The sequence below is a fragment of the Gracilinanus agilis genome, chromosome 4 (assembly GCF_016433145.1).
Source record: "Gracilinanus agilis isolate LMUSP501 chromosome 4, AgileGrace, whole genome shotgun sequence".
NCBI classification, from domain to species: domain Eukaryota; kingdom Metazoa; phylum Chordata; class Mammalia; order Didelphimorphia; family Didelphidae; genus Gracilinanus; species Gracilinanus agilis.
In genome coordinates this window covers 193280227-193297567 of record NC_058133.1, presented here as the reverse complement: position 1 = coordinate 193297567, position 17341 = coordinate 193280227, and the positions used below count along the sequence as shown (strand labels likewise).

At 44.0% G+C, this 17341-nt stretch overlaps 1 pseudogene; it reads left to right on the top strand.

Annotated features, from left to right (window-relative positions):
- Positions 1-3601: 3601 nt before the first annotated feature.
- Positions 3602-15297, top strand: LOC123246166 (annotated as a pseudogene).
- The last annotated feature ends 2044 nt before the right edge of the window (positions 15298-17341 follow it).

Here is a 17341-nt window from a genome sequence, read left to right as displayed (position 1 = left end):
TGAAGCTCTTTGCTCTTCCATATCTTTTTCTGCTAAATGAAGATACTGGATGATAGAACTGACAACATTCAATTCCTTCTCTAAGGTTTCTTGCAGCTCCAAGATTCTGTAGTTCTATAAAAGACTCCCTCCTGGACTATCCACTCCATGACTCAGTTACCCTCCAAGTTCATCTCTCTTCTCTCTCTGGCAGTCACCTGATTCTTTCTCTGTTCACTCCAGAAGCAATGACCATGTTTGAAAATATCACACAGATCCAGGCTAGACTGCTCAATTTCTGAAGAGACCTGACATCCCTCAAGAGCCTCATTGACTTTTGAAGTGTTTCCCTGCTTCTGCCTAGTCCTGAGGAAAAGGAAGAATACACTATTCTGGGATACCCATTATGTCTACCCTGACTATACCCTCTTAGATCTGTTTCACCCAGGGGCCTCACCTTCAGGACGGTTTGTGGCACATGTAAGCACAAAGCCACGGTGGACATAGGCCTGGTAAACAGGCAAGGCACTGCCCCTTTCCCAATGGCTGAACTGGTTCAAAGTCATCTCATATAGAGGAAGGAAGATGGGCTGGTCAGTTGAGCCCATGACATTCTGAATCGGAAAATGTCTCCAACACCCCACCCCATCCCCTTTTATCCCCTTAAATCCACTGGACATAAGGAACTTCTCTTTCAAGATGATGTTGGATGCCTTCCTGGAAAGGGAAGTAGATGTTTCCAAAACAAGGGACAGCGTGGTTCTTATAAAGCAGTACCTTAGAGGTCCAGTCTCTCAGCATTTTCTCTAAAGCCCTGGACATCTTGAGGATAGGTGAGGGTAGGAGAAGCTACTTCTTGACACGAGGGGAAGGGAGAAAAAGAATCTATAGAAAATCTCTCTGCCAACCAACTGACACCTGTGTCCACTGAAGCCTTTAGGAAATTACTGATGCAATATTTGTCTGCAAAACCATAGCACTGTGACTATAATCTTCAGAAGGTGCTGAGATGAGTGAGGTTGGTACCAAGTACTGGGACAGGCATCATCTGTGTACCAAGTCAGAGGCAGTGGGACATGAGTTTCTGTCACTGATAGAGGAGGCAGAAATATAGGGGCCCAGGAGAGGTAGGACAGTGAGACACAGATGGTCACCATGGGAGGCTGGCTAACACTTGTGGTGGCCAATTTTGCTCACTGTGTACAGATGAATCAGGAAGAGACCCATCATCCACCCAAACTGCTTCCTACCCTTCCAGACATCTCAGAGGATTCATCCATGCTCAGCACTGCTATTTGATGCTTCCATCATTTCCTGTCCTCTCACTCCCTGATACCTTCTACCTATCCACTGCTTCTGTGACCAACTTATCCCATCCTCCCCACCTTAAACCCCTTATATCCCCAATGCTGTTGTTCCATTTCTCTGTTGCTCACATCTCTAGTATTTAAGTCTTTTCTCAGGTCTCTCTTGTCCGACTCTGACTCCCCTAAGTATTTCTTCTCTGCCCTCTGCCTCATCCTTTCTCCTCTCACAGTCTGTTATACCTTCATCACCCCTACTCCAGTCTCATGTCCCAGAGTTCTCCTTTCTTTAATTCATCCTTTCTCCTCCTCTGCCCAGATCCATTTCTAACTGTGTTCCCCTTACAGAATCCCCACTTCTCTGTCTTAGCTCTTATACACGGGGCCTCTCCCCCTCAGTGCTACCTTCTTGTTATATGAGAAATATTACTGTACATCAGACTGGGAGAAGGAGGTAGAGGTAGGGGAAGATGAGGGTACATGGTCTGATAAGCCTCCCCTCACCCCCATCCCTAGTGTATCAGAAAATATTTAATAAAGTTATGATTTATAGATTCTTAAATACTTTCTCCATTGTTCCTTACTATGATGGGTGCGGCAGGTAGTCTTGGCTTCCAGGCCCCATGGTAACCTCACCTTCACCCCTGAGGCCTTCATGTTGCAATTGGTCCTTGTCTCCTCCTTCCCTCCACCACCTACTTCCTGATACCAGAATCTATATAATCAAGGACACAAGAAACCAGAACTGAGCCATGAGTTAATCATGTTATCCTGAGGGATCTTAAGGCATGGGAAATGAGAGCGTATGCCCAGATACTATTCATGAATGATATTGGCAATTGGCACGTGTCTTCTATCTACCCCCTCACCTCATCCTCTCAGCAACCTGGATTTCTCCAATATCCCCAGTCCTGGAGAGAAGGAAGAAGGTATCAAGGAAGGGACCAATGTTCCTTATATTCTCCCTGGGGGAGCTGAAGCAGCTTCTTGAAGGGCATCTCAAAATGCTATTTCCTCTCCTTCTGTACTCATAGAGAATAACCTTCAAACTGTCCCTGGGAGAGAGAGGGCTGTCTCTGGGTGGCATGTATGGGTGCCAGTGAAAGAAAATGGAAGTAATGGCCATCTTCTCAATATCCCCACCCTATTTGGGATATAGGTTCATGGGCAGAGCCAAGGAGTGAGAAGTTCATAAAAATGGAAATCTGGTTTCTTCTTTCACTTCCCTTTTCTACCATTTAATTTCTACCCTTTCTCATCCATATCTAATCCCCTTTTTCCATTGCTATGCCTCTTTCTAAATATTTTTTTCTCCAATTACATATCAAAGCTCTTTCCAGTGCCTTTCCCTCCCCAATTTTAAGGCACAGGCTGAGACAAGTTGGGCTGGCTTCTGGGAAGTAAACTTTTCTGGAATACAAGGGTGGGGTCAAGTGGAGCAAGCCTATCTTTCCATTAACACAAACAGCAGAGAAACCATTCAACGTGGCCATCGCAGGTGAAAGGTGTCACTCAGAGGTGGGCCAAGAACCAACTGAAAAAAGAAGCTACTCTAGGCTGAAACCATCTGGGCACTTCTAATCCTGCAAAGGTAAGCTGGGGTAGAGACAAAGGATCCAGCAGGTAAGAGGGGGTCACCCTGAGGGTTTTTTTTAGTCTGAGAGAACTAATCGCTGGCATAGACTCAGTGGTGGAGGAGGCAGGAATAGTAACATTCCTCTTATTCACATTGACCTGTCCTCATCAAACTATCCCTTTCCTCTATAAGTTCATGAGAGACACAGGGAATAGGAAGAGGAGCAAAGGAATGGGAAGTCCAATAAAAGAGATGGGATTTTGAGAAATATACAAGGAGAGAAATGTTCTCTTTGCTTCTCTCTCCTCAGATCCCTTGGCTAACAGCTGTGGGTTGTAGGAGCTGGGGAGGTAGAAGTCAGAAATAACAGCTTCAGCTAAGTCAAAGAAGCTGGACAAAGCTGTCTGCTTTATGCCACACAGGGACAGGGGAAAGTGGGAACTTACCCAAAGTGGGGCAGTAAGAACAAGGTCTAAAGATGTGGGAGAATTTGGTCTTCTCTGGAAAGAAAGGGCCCACAGTGGGCTGACATTCTGGTTGATGTCCAAGAGTGAAAAAGAAATACCAGGTGCTCTGCCAACCAAGGTATTTCCATCCAGCTGTATGGGAGGATCTCCCAAAAGAGCTAAGAGAAAGAATTCGAGTCACAACTGAGTAGTGTGAAGGTGGCCAGGAAAAGACTGAGACAGACTGTTCTCGCTTCATTCCTTCCTCTAATATTTTCTGCCAGGTCTTAGGGAGCATGGCTCCTGTGTTTCAAGGTGCAACCCAGGCTTTGGTAAGACAACTGGATCCCACAGGAGATCTGATTCCCGTGGACAGTATCATTGATGTTTCATGCTTCCGGCCCTTCTGCCTGGTGCGAAGGAAGAGGAAGAGTACATTATTCTGGGGAGCCAAATATGTCAAGACAAACTTCTCTCTCAGAGATATTTTAGAGGCCAGAACTCAACTGCCAGGTAAAGTCATCTATGATTGTAATCCCTCTCCACAGACATGAATTTACATGTTTAGGAAAACAACATTCATGCACAGGACACTGGAGATACATCAGCTATATATGGAGAACTGAGTCTTTTCATTCATGCAGAGGGGTGGGGAGAAGGAGGAAAACCCATCAACCAGTTTATTCAGTCATCCACCTCCCTTTGACCTTGAGTGCCATGCTTTAGGGCAAAGCCCTGATATGGCATAGAGAGAGTACAGTACCAGTTCACTCTACCTGCTTTGGGACTAACAGGCAACTCTAAAAGAGGCAAACTGATTCATGATAGTAAAAACAACAGGACTTTATTGCAGGGATATTTTAAGTCATAAAGATGCAGTGTGGTTTAGTGGTTAGAGAGCTGCCTAAGAATTAGGAAGATTATATTCAAATCACCCGTCTAAAACATACAGGTTTTGTGAGCCAGGGCAAGCCACAAGCTCTCCATGCTCAAGGCAACACTCTGAGACTGTAAGCTTCAGAGAAGGTTCTGACCTACACCAGCTAAAAGTGTTTTCTCAAGAGAGACTCTCCCTAGGCAAGTGAAACAACAAGCCTGGTCCCAGGCATTTTAACTCATACAAGGAAAGACATAATGCCTAAACCAGGATCATGAGGGAAGGAAAAGGATGCAATGGGGTCTCAGTCACTAGAGGGACCAAATCTGGCTTCTCATGAGACCCTGGCAGGAGGAAGCAGGGGCCAATGCTGCTGCAAGAGGATGCTCACTGGACCCGACACACCCAAGTCAGGCCAAGCTCTCCTCACTGCTCTTCTTGATATGGGGGACATATGGGCTCCATCCTTCACACATCAGGACATTCAGGGAAGGAAGGGCCAAGGGTTTATTTTTAAGGGAAGAAAGGTCTCATTCAGCACATTTGATTGGTTGCCTGCTTCTGAAGTCACAGTCAGGAAAACACCAGGGATTGATTGTTGATGCCTTATCAATTACAGTGTGGAGTTGGATATTTCTGCCATGGCTACAATCCATATATGGAAGGGGGTAGAGGGTGGAAAAGGGGAATGGAGGCAGGCAGGGAGAGAGGGTAGAAACTTTATCAGAGGCACTCACCCAGGGACACACAGGCCTTATGGATCTCAAAGAGGTCTGGGAGGGGGGGGGGAAGCTTTCAAACTACCATAGATACTCTAAAGAGGATATAGAGAAAGAAGGAATAAGGCATAGCTCCAAGACACTGACTTGGGATATTAATATTTAAAAGTGTCTATGAATAGAGTGAATATTAAGTGTCTTCATAGCAAGCAGATACAGAGAAAAGGGAACAAATAACCAGAGTGGAAAAATATCCCTCTTTGACTGCTACTACCCACAGTAAAAGGGTTGGGGGTGGTATCTTTCTGAAACACAGAACCATTCTGTTAGCATAGGGTCCCTCTTCTCTGACTGCCAGGGTCTTATTAAGGACCACTGGCATGATTGCATCATTAGGGAAGGAGGGAAGAGAAAGAAGGAAGGAAGCAAGGAAGCAAGGAAGGAAGGAAGCAAGGAAGGAAGGAAAGAAGGAAGCAAGGAAGGAAGGAAGGAAAAGAAAGAGGGAGGGAGAGAAGAAAGAAAGAAAGGTAGGATAGAAGAGGAAAGAAAGGAAAAAAATAAGTATTTATTAAGTAGTCACTTGTCCCAGGCACAGTGTTAAGGGTTTATAAGGTTGATCCTGACAACAATCCAATAAGATAGAAGATATTATCTCCGCTTTACAGGTAAGGAAACTGAGATAGGCAGAAGTTAAGTGACTTGCCCAAGATCACAACACTCATAAGTGTCAGAGGTAGGATTTAAACTCAGATCTTTCTGAATCTAGGTCAAGCCCTTGTATCCACTGGGCCACCCAGCTGTCTTTAGAATTTGAGTGACCAACAGCAAAAAATTCTGATCTGGACCCTATCGTCACACCTTATTGTCACTGATTGTCACAGCATCACTCCCCCACCCCACAACCCCAACTAGCAATGGGCAGTATGGTGTAGCCATCAGGATATCAAACTGAAAAATACAAAAACCACCAATCTCCTGATGTTCATCCCCAAAGGGAAGATATAAAGCACAACACATGAAGGGCTCCCATTGCCCTGACTCCTGTCTTTGCTTATTCTCCACAACCTAAGGAATACTATAGTTGATCTCTCCAAATACATACCAAAAATATTCCTGGGAAGTTTATCTTCAGTGTCTAGCTTCCTAGTCAATATTCTTCTCTGAGTTCAGAGACCTCCAGATCTAGTGTTCTTTTTTTTTTTTCCTTAATAACCCTTACCTTCCGTCTTAGAATCAAGGTAACAAGGCAGAAGAGTGATAAGGGCTAGGCAATGGGGGTTAGGTGACTTGCCCAATGTCACAGCTAGGAAGTGTCTGAGACCAGATTTAAACCTAGGACCTCCAGTCTCGTTAACCTTGGCCTGACTCTCAATCCACTGAGTCACCCAACTGCCCCCAAGATCTAGTGTTCTTAATGAAGGATTAGTGACCTTATTTTTTAAACATTTTTATATTTAAATATAATAGTTTTCCTCCATAAACTCTTCTATTTATCCTTTGATCTTTTTCAATATATATTTTCAATTACCATCAGTTTTCTCTTGTTCCCATTCCACCCACCCATGAAACACTTTCTTGTAACAATAAAGTAAGTTGACACTTTGGCCATGTCTAAAGATGTATGCTCTCCCTCTAGTACACTATCTCTCTACCAAGAGACAGATGACATACTTCACCATTAGTTTTCTTCAGTACAACTCCCACTTTACAGAGAGAAGAAATGACCCAGAGAAGGAATGTGACTTGGGTTGTTTTTTTTTAGGTTTTTAAGCATCTTTTTGCAGCAGATAATTTTATATACACTGACACAGAATCACTTTACAGATTTTAAATTAGGCCCTAATGATGGCTTTATTTTAAGAAAATTAAAAATGAAATAAAAGTGGTCTTTCCCATAGATCTGACAGGTATAATATTCTATATTCACCTAATTTACTTATGGTTTCCTTCCTTATATTTAAGTAGGAATGTGACTTGTCGATAATTACAAAGGTAGTTTGGAGTTAGGATTCAAACTAAAATCTTGTCACAACAAATCCGGTTGCCCTTTCCACCACAGTGTAACAAATAACAGTCTCCAACAGTTCCTGGAAAATCTCCTTTGTCTTCCAACACATAAAGTGCTATATCCCATATTTAAATATCCACATAGGTCTGGAGAAAACCTTTCACTTAAGAGGAGAGGGGTTGGGAACATTTGTTAATGTGAGGAAATCCAGGTAGTCTTTTTGGAGGAGGTGAGTTTAGAACAGGATAACAAGCTGAACTCTGATGTCTCTATCTGGCAGAGGCAAGAAAAGATGCAAAGATCAGAATTCAAGGGAACAGTAAGAAGAATATACAGGCTGGAGTGAAGACCACAGCCATCGGCATCCCCTTGGATATCACCATCTCTGCTGGTGGTTCCCATGACAACTGCCTGGAGGTTCAGAAGCTCAGCATCTTATATGAATTGGAGTCCTTAAAAAAGTGGTAAGGTCCAGCTTGGGAAGGGATAAGAATCAGCATAGGGGTCTCTCGAAGACTCTTCAGCCCTACCCTCTTTCTGTAAACACAGGCTTGCAGACACAGAGACACACTGATACAAATGAAGCACAAAGACAGAGGTTTTCATTCATTCATAAACACATACAGTAACAAGCATTCACTGACATATAAAGACTCTTAAATACAGACACTCAGATATTCAGACATTCAGTGGGACTCCACATAGGCTCCATTGAATAACTGAGAGAAACTAACATTTATAGAGTGCTTTGAGTTGCAAAATGCCTCAATTATATTATCTTGTTTGATCTTCACAAACTCTGGGAGGTAGGTGATAGGATTATCACTGATTTGTACTTAAGGCAACTGAGGATGAAAAAGGTTCAATGACTTGGCAGGATTCAAACTTGGGTCTTCCTGACCTTGAGTCTCTCACTCCTCATTACTATATTTATAATATAGTAAACTCACAAACACATACACATTTCAGTCATATCAAGTGTGTCATGGCAGGTCCTAGCTTCTAAAGGAACCATTGACTGTCAAGACTGTCCCTCTATAGTATCTGGAGCCCAGGAGGGATGGGGAAGGGGTAAGGCTCAGAGTGAGACAGCTGGACAGCAGAGGAAACACCTAGAAAGGAAAGCTGTCTACGCTTAGCCCCAAAGTCCCATGAAAACTATGATTCTCCCTCTCCCAGGGAACTGAAGGTGCCAGAGCCAGACTTTCTGAAGAAGCTTCGGGAACGTGGAGAGAATCTGTATATGGTGACTGAGGCAGTGGAGACGCTGAAGGAGGCCAAGCTAAAGAAGAATGGGAAGGGTGATGCAGGCTTTTCCATCCCTGTCCTCACTGCCTTGGGGCTCAAGGTTGGAATTCTGACACTTCTGGCCTCTCCTGGAGCTCACCAACCTATCCTATCCCACTGGGAAATCCAAGGCTACCATCATACAAAGACACATTACATACATCAGGCCCTTTCCCTTGAAGAATCCCATTCATTAACCTTCTCCTCTTGAAACTGCACAGTCCTATGATCCTTCTCTTTACCATCTTCCTAATATAACTCCTAATTTACTAATTACTACTAATCATTTCCTAATAATACTCCAGCATGGTATAAACATTACAGCACTGGTCTTAAAGTCAAGAAGACTCCAAATGTTCGAATCCAACTTGAGATACTAGCTGTATGAAGTCTTCCCTATTCCCTTGTAGGAATATAATTAGAGATGGTTTGGTGTTCTAGGGTTAGTTGAAAGGAGGGAATTTTGAGATAAGGCCTTGGAAAAAATTATAAGTAAGAAAAAAATTGTGGGAATCTACAACTGAAAAATAACTGAACTTTACTTCCTTCTTGGATTTCATCTGAGCTGGGAGTGGGTTTTGTCTTTCTGCCTACAATTTCAAGCTGAAGGAGGGGTTTTGCTTTAAGGGATTCTCCCTGGAAGGTCAGGATTTCGTGGAGAAATCTTTGGCATCCAGGTAGAGGATTTACTTGGAGAAAACCAGTTTCACTGAGTCCAGTATTCATCTGCCAGTGGTCCAGCTGCCAGAATTCCTATTGGTTAAGGTAATCCAAAGCTTTTCATCTATAACTTTGATTACTTAGTACAGCAGCCAAACCCAGGGGTTTTTCCCTTTCTTTCTTTATTAATTATTGGTGGGAAGATTAGGTTAAGTCAGATAGCTTGGGAAAGGGTTTAGCTAACATAGGAAGATATAGGTTAGGCCCAGAGAAGAAACAGAAGGGTTCCCTTAAGCAGGGAACATAGGAGTTGGGTGGAGGTAACATGAAGAATGTTAAGGTTACCTTATTCCTTTTGTTATCCAGTTACCCTATTCTTTTTGTTAAAATAAACCTTGTTTCCATAATCAACGGGTTTGGTGCTTAATTGGCCCTGAGGAGTTCCTAGGTGGTTTGTAACATCTAACATCCATCTAGGATACTTCCACTTTATACCCTTTTATTTCCAGTGATTTCCTGCTTTTAATTATTTCTTAGTTATTCTACAGATAGCTTGCTTTCAATATATTTGTTTCCATGTTGTCCCTCCCATTAGATTCTGAACACTTTGAGGGCAGGGACTGTCTTTTGCCCTTTTTTTTTATATCTCAAGAGCTTAGCAAAGTGCTTGGTACAGAGGAGGTGCTTAATTAAATGTTTATTGATGAATTGACCATTGACAAGTCATTTCATCTCACTTGGTCTCAATAAAATGAAGCTGAACTCAATTGCCTCTATGGTCCCCCCCAGCTCTAAATCTATGATTTGGTAAGAAGAGGGAGAAGGGAATAAACATTTATGAAGTACCTACTCTGTACTAGGTAGGTACCACATTAAGCACTTTACAAATATTATATATCATTTGTTAACCCTGTGAAATAGGTTCTATTATTATTCCCATTTAATAGGGAAAGAAACTGAGGGAAAGAGGGGTTAAGTGACTTGTCCAGGGTCACAAAGAGAGTAAGTGTCTGAGACTGAATTTGAACTTGTGTTTTCCTAATTCCAGGCCCAGTGCCTATTCTCCTCTATCCATCATGGCACAGTGAATGAAGCACTGACCTGGAAATGAAGAATACAGTTTAAGTCTTTCTTTAGATACTCCCACTATGTAAACTTAGGCAAGTTATTCAACCCAAGTCAATGCTCTTATCAACTCTTAAAAGTTATAAGTTGCAGAAAAGGAACTGACCTGCATTGATGGAGGGACTTACTTCATTTGGAATTTCTTATAGCAATAAATGCAAAGTCTGGTCCCTATCCCTCCAGGCCTTCTGAGGTTCCTCCCAGGTCAAAATCCTAGGACCTACCAGGTTTTATAGAATTTCTCCTTCTATTGTCTCATTTGAGCCTCATATTAACCTTTCAAACAAGTCCTCCAACTCTAAATTCAGCATTTTTTCCACTAGAAAACCATAATGTATGTTTTGTAACCATAGAGCATCATAAGAATATCAATTATGATCATGATTTTGATTCTACTCATTTCTTTCTCTCCTCCATGTGGATCTCCCGACTTCCTCCAGGGTTCCTTTAGCTCAGATACCACCATTGATATCTCTCCAGGCTCCATCCTGGCCTTCCGAATAAAGCAGCTTTTAATTAGAGCCAAATTCTGGGGTATGTTGTAGTGAAGGGAGGTTGAGGGAAGAGGGGAGCAAACCAGCATCAGCTTGGGGTCACCCTACCACAAGGACCAGTGCCTAGCAGACCTGGCTTTCCCATTTTCTTACCCTTTTCTAAGGACTCCTCATCTCTGCCTTCCCTGGGGGGCTCCTAAACACAATAAGGAATCAGTGACAACTCATGCCTTCCTCTTCTTTCTATTCACTACAGACACCTTGGATCTAGATCTTGAGGATGAAAACACAAAAACTTTTGAACCAGATGAAGGTAGGTATGACCATGGAGCTCCTCTTCCCTAGCGTTTCCCATAATCTGATGGAGCTCAAAGAATAGAGAAAATCTTGGGCAGGAAGGGTTTGCATAGTTCCCCAAGCTCTGGAAGCAAGAAGCAGCAGTGGTCGAGGAGCTCTGAGTCACTGAAGAGAATGGAGATCAGCTCCACATAAATACCCTGGAGGGAGGTGGGGAAGATGAGGAGGAGGAGACTGGGATTCTTCTGCAGTCGTTGGTCATTCTGCTGCTGCCTCTTGTCTCTAAGGTATAGCATTATTCATCACTGCTGTCTGTGTCTGCCTCATCTGGAGTGTCTCTGACTGGGTTTGTGTTTTCATTGCAGGATCCACACCAATGAGGGGCTTTTCAGTCCCACATGAAAGTAAGGAGCAGAACCATCCCCTCTCTTCACCACTAGACTCAATCTAGGGAGCCAGGGTTGGACCCAGAGAGGAAGTTAGAAAGCCAAGGAAGAAATCCTGGAGTTGTCTTCCCTCATAGTTTTCCCCCTGGGGCCAGAGCTTCCAGAAGCCCCAATCCACAGTCAGGCAAACAGTTCCTTTAGAACTGAAGCCCTGAGGGGCAGAGCTGGGTGAGGGAGAGAGGAAGAGGAAGAGGAAGAAATAGAGGATAATAGAGAATATTAGAGAGAAAGAGACAGGAAGAGGGAGCAATGGAGAAGAGAGGGAAAAGGGAGAGGGAGAGAAGATAGGAAGAGTGATAATGGAGAGGGGAGGAATGGAGAGAAGGAAAGGGAGACTGAGGAGAGGGAAGGAAGAAGGGAAGGGGAAGCAGAGAGAGAAGAGGGGGAAGGTAACTGGGGTGGGGAGGGGAGGTGCAGAAGTAAAGCACGAAGAAGGCAAGGAATTGAAAACAGGAAAAGATTCCAAGGAAGAAGGGAAGGCCTGGACAAACCCAGGTATAAGGAAAGCTCCTGGCTGAATGATGGGGTTGGGGCTGAGAATGCTTGGATTTGATGATGTGAGACTCAAAGGTCCTGGTGCCAACCACTGTGTTTCCAAAGTAGAGTGGCAGCTGGAACCTGAGCCACCCTCTCAAGGTCCCACTGGATTCCAGGCACTTCAGGCAGAAGTGAAACCGGAGATTCGAATTTTGGAGACCTTGACCCTAGAACACCAGAAAAGCCTGATGGAGGCCCTTTTGGGGCTTCTGGGCCAGGCCAAAGCCCTACAAAATTTGGAGGACACGGTAAAGTAGACACATGGGCAGATATGCAGGAGCATGGCATAGGGTCTGAGGAGAGGGGAGAGTCAGATATCAGCTTCCCATGAAAACATGTTGTTGGGCAGAAAAGGAGGGTCATGGGTGGGGAGGCAGATCACTAGGAAAGATGCCAAACTCCCTGGTGATGGGGGAGAAGACTCCTCTTCTGGATGGAAAGAGATGATTCCTGCTCTGGAATAACATCCTCCTCTATCTTCCCTCTCCTGGGCATGCCCTACTGAGTGCTCCTGTCAAGACTCAAACTTTACCTTCTTCAGGAGACCTTCCCAATGCACCCCTCTGCTAGAACCTCTCCTCTGAGATCACCTCTCATTTACCCTCCCTATACTGTGGATGTACATCTTTATTTTATCTTGGCTCCTCCATCAGAATGAGAGTTCTATGTGGGCAGGGACCCTGTTACTGCCTTTCTCTGTATCTCACAGATTTAGCACAGTTCCTGGCACATAGTAAGCACTTTTTAAAAAAGCCTGTGGTATTCCTGACAATCCTTTCCCAGATGTGTTGTGGGAGAAGCACATCTGAGTTTGTAGCAGGGTCTAGCCCCAAGAATGGGAGACTTAAACTCCCTTTAATCCAGAAGTAAGAAAAGAATTTTATTTGAAGAAGAGGTTTATGGTGGTATAATAGCTGGTGGAATAGTCTAGAGTAGTGATTCCCAAAGTGGGTGCTACCACCCCCTGGTGGATGCTGCAGTGATCCAGGTAAGCGGTGATGGCCACAGGTGCATTTATCTTTCCTATTAATTGCTATTAAAATTTTTAAAAATTAATTTCTGGGGACTAAGTAATATTTTTTCTGGAAAGGGGGCAGTAGGCCAAAAAAGTTTGGGAACCACTGATCTAGAGCCATGTTGGTGAAGGTGTAGCATGTGTGCCCCAGTGGCAGAGGGGACTGCTCTGTTCTCCTTCTCCACAGCACCCAAGAATGTTGGTTTTTTTTTTTTATGTACCACCCCTCTATCCAGCAGACTAATATGAGCACTTTCTCTCTCTGCTCTCTGAGGTAATGTGAAGGGGCTCACAGGCAGCTTGAATGTGAAGTTTGGGCACACAATCTCTAACAGGTTCACCAATGTTGGTCTAGAAGCTAATCAGGTAGCCTTAAGGCTGATGGATAAGCCATGGGGCTAGTAGGGTAGCCTCTCTGAAGCTGATGGAATAACAGCTCTCCAGGTGTGGAGTGGCAAATCCTAGTATGGAGCAGCAGCTCCACTGTGGAGTAGTAGCTTCATGTGTGGAAGCTGCCTCTGTAGAGTAGCAGCTCCCACACTCTGAGGATCAGGGTTGGCATAGTTATTGGGGTCTATGGGCTAGTCATCTCCCATTCCAGAGAAGTATTCATCTTTCCCCAAAACCCTGGAATGTGAGCATGGCCAAATTCAGGTAGAGGTGTGTTTGGGGGGTTGATGTGTATGTCATAGAGAATAAGGAGCATACCCATGAGACCCCAGTGCACAGGTCCCTTGTTCCCCATTATTTACCTTATCATCATCATTTCTCAATGTGGAAGAGGCCTCACTTCCCTTCTAGAATGAGAATTGGGGGTGGAGTGGGGGACAGAAAGCTGTACGTTGGAGAACCACTATAGGAAATTAATTATATCTTATAGTTCTAGAAAGTTCTATTCTAAAGTAAATATAGAACAATATAATTAATAAAACAGATTAGGCATAAAGCTGATGCCCAGGATAGTATATTATAGATCCAGTACACAGAATGGGTAATTGGTCAATCCGAAATTCATTCTTGACTAATGCTGAAACTACAAATTTTGCAGTTGATGTTTAACTAGTGCTAACTAGTGGGAAATGCAAGATGTCAGAGTAAGAGAGTTTTGTTCCGATTACTGCCCCCTCACTGCCTGCTATCTGCCCCCATCAGATGAACCGAGCATTGGACCTTGAGGAGCCAGTGATCCAAGGATCCCTAGGGGGCCCCGGGGATGCCATCCTAGCCAAGCTGCAGGACGCTTCAGGGAAACTCAACCCTACTCACGCAGGGAGCATCCTCTACCTGTTGGGAGCCCTCCAGGGTAAGGAAAGTATGGAGCTAAGAGTGGGTCCCATTGGAACAGCCTCCACAGGGCACATTTCCATGATGCCTGTGTCTGAACAGTGTTTGGTAACTCGTGTCAGTGTTCTTCCCTCCCACTCTGAAAAAGATCAAACAGTCCAGACTCCATTTCTTTGTCCTAGTCTAAGTTAAAAAGACTTCCTTGTCCACCCACCCTGAACAAACTTATGGGGAGTTAGAGAATGTATGACCCTTCCCCTCATAATGTCTCAATTTCCCACCATGAGACTGCTTCCCAAGTATACTTACCTAGAACTGATTTACTGCTTCTCTCAGGCTCTGCCCTCCATCTTCTCTGATCCTCCTTCTCCTCTTTTATTCCCCACCTTCTGCCTATCCCCAGAGCTGAGTGAGGAGCAACAGCAACTGCTGGCAATGTCTGTGGAGAAGAAGATTCTCTCCCAGCAGCTAGAGCTGGTAAGGAGGACTGGGGGGTGGAAGAAGGCCTGCAACAGGGCTACCAGGGATAGGGTCCAAAGACTAAAGAACAGAATTGCGTTTGAGAACTGTAAGAGGCCTAGGATATAATAGAGTCCATTTTATACCTGGCTAGAGAGGCAGCCTGCTGTGGCCAAGGTCCAGTCCCTCATTGGTGACTGAGACAGTTCACCTGGCACCCATCCTACTCTACCACTCTCTCAGAGGAGCCTAGCAGAGCCAAGAACCAGGACCAGAGGTCTGAGAGGATGGAGGAAGAAAAGACCAGGGCTGGCTTAGATTTCAGATTTATTATAGACAATCTTCAAGGCAGATAATCTGGGTTTGGATATGTGGGGAACACATTCCTCTCCTGTCTCTCTAATTACCAGACGGAGACCATCCTGGATAAGAATTTCCTTCAAGCTGAAGCAGGACCATTCCGTCTCCATTGTCAGCTCCTCCAGAGTCTTCAAGGAGAGGAGCTGACTATGACCCAGGCTCTGATAGGTCTCTGTGGCCTTGACCTACAGGGTGATGGTCCCTTTTTTGCCTGGGAGCCCAATGCCCTGCCTCTCCTCTGTGCCCTATATGCTTCCCTCTCTGTTTTTCAAGCACTGTCTAGAACCTCTTGATTTAGCAGCCCCTTCTTAAACCCTGAACTACTCAGGGATGGGAAAAGCAAAGTAGACTTTAGGGGCTAACCTTGGTGGTGGATATAGAGAAGATAAATTGGGGCTTGGGGAGCAACTGGGGAAAAGAGTGAACCTACCTTCCTTTTATTTTCCCCTTCTTTTTTCCCTTCCTTCCTTTGTTTCATGTGAAGAAGAGGAAATAACAATTTTTTTAAAAGCAGAAATTGCCAAATACAGAAGGAAAGAATGAGCACTTTTGTGGTTTTTGTATCAGTGTCTTATTAATGCATCTCTGATACAGCAGAATGGGAGATGGTCACTATAGAGTTCCCAAACTTTCTTCTTTTACTTCTAGTTTTCCCACACTGTAGCCCAAAGCCCCTTCCAAGGTTGGACACTGGTCATTCAGTGCAATGACTGAGTCCTGATCTGCCACCAGAGGGAGATGCAAAGGCCAGACATGCTTCCCAGGAGCCCAGGGCTCATAAAATGGTCCAGTCTTTCCAGGCGCTGTCTCCCTAATCTCTGAAGAGCACCAGCTCAAAGTGTCTCAAGCCAGTGGGGTCTGAGACTTTCGGGGGGAAAAATCACTCTCACCCAGTCTCTGGAACTCAGTCCCTGTGACAAGCAGAAGAGTTCTCCTGTGAAGTCAAACCTTGAATTCCATTTATGGAAATGTAAAAAGAGAAGAGAGAAGGGGTCCTCAGTAACATCATGTGAATGATCCCAAGAAGGGAGACTTGAGGAAGCACCTAGAGGGGTAGAGAAGGGATGAGAGATGGAATGGGGAGAGAAGACTGAAGGATCCTGGATTGATGGGAATAGGAAAAGGTATGTGGCTTGAGAAAGGGAGTGAGACAAACGCAACAATCCAAGGAAGCTCCATTTCAAACTCAACTCATTTTTGATAATGATCCATTTATGTGCAGGGCAGTATTCCTTGTTCATTTCCAGAGCAAGAAATGAATGAACCTCTACTTCATGCCCATATGCCTTTCCACCCAGTCTCAGTCCTCTGTCCCGCACCACATTTGTCCCCAGTGTTCTCTACCTTGATGCTAAGTGCTATGGGCCATTTGTGGGACTTGCATAATGGGAGGGGGAGGGGGAAATGGCCTTGCAGAGGGTTCAGAGAGGGTGACAATAGAGTAAGAATGACAAGAAACCCCTGTGCTCTGGGTCCATGGAGAACTCACCATTAATGAGGATTTAGACATCAGTAGTTGAGAGTAAAAAAGTTGTAAAAAAAAAAAAGTTGTGGGCACAAAAGTCTGAATAGTGAGGAGACAAGACTTCCAATGGCAAGGGATAGAAGGTTCCTCTCTGGAGTCAGATGATTAGGAGAAAGGGAGGCTTTCTAGGGGCCAAAGGATGTGTCTCAGTTTCAGGCTGGACTAATTGGCCTCTTCTTTGAAAATCTAAACAGATAACTGTAGACATGTAAGGAAGACAGGTCTTGATGTATGTTTGATTCTTTTATCTGGGTTTATTTTTAATCATAAAAAAAAGGAAATTTTCATGAGGCTATTAAAGTGTTAAGGAGATGGAAGCAAAACTTTCCAAAAGGAAAATCCATTTAAAAAAAAAAAAAACAAACAAGTGACCCATTGAAAGACTCAGAGAGAAAGACTATAGAAAAATAAGAAATGATTCTAGACCAAAAACCAGAGAGAACCAACTAGATGGAGATAGAGATAAGATAAGGAGGCTCAGTATTTTTATTTTTTTATTTTGAAGCTTAGTATTTTTTTAATTTTAAAAGAAAAAAATATATGCCTAAGACTAGCAATGACAAAATCAGGTTTTGAAGCTAGGTCTCCTGTCTCCCAAAGCCAATAGTATTCCCACTAAAATACAGAAATACAAATTCCTTGGGTTTTCTCATCTCTATATGGATGTGTGTATACATACATGTGCATATACACACATACATATCAGTACATATGTCCTATTGGGGCACTAAAGAAATGAAGTGGGGCCACTGATAAAGGATGCTACTCACTTCCTGAATGTGAGATATCTATTTTTGGACATGGCCAAGTTAGGAATCAGGTAAAACTAGGGGGCACAATGGACAGAGTACCAAAATTAGAGTCAGGCATTTACCTTCCTGAGTTCAAATCAGACCTCAGACATTTACTAGATTGTGACCCTGGGAAAGTTGCATAACCCTGC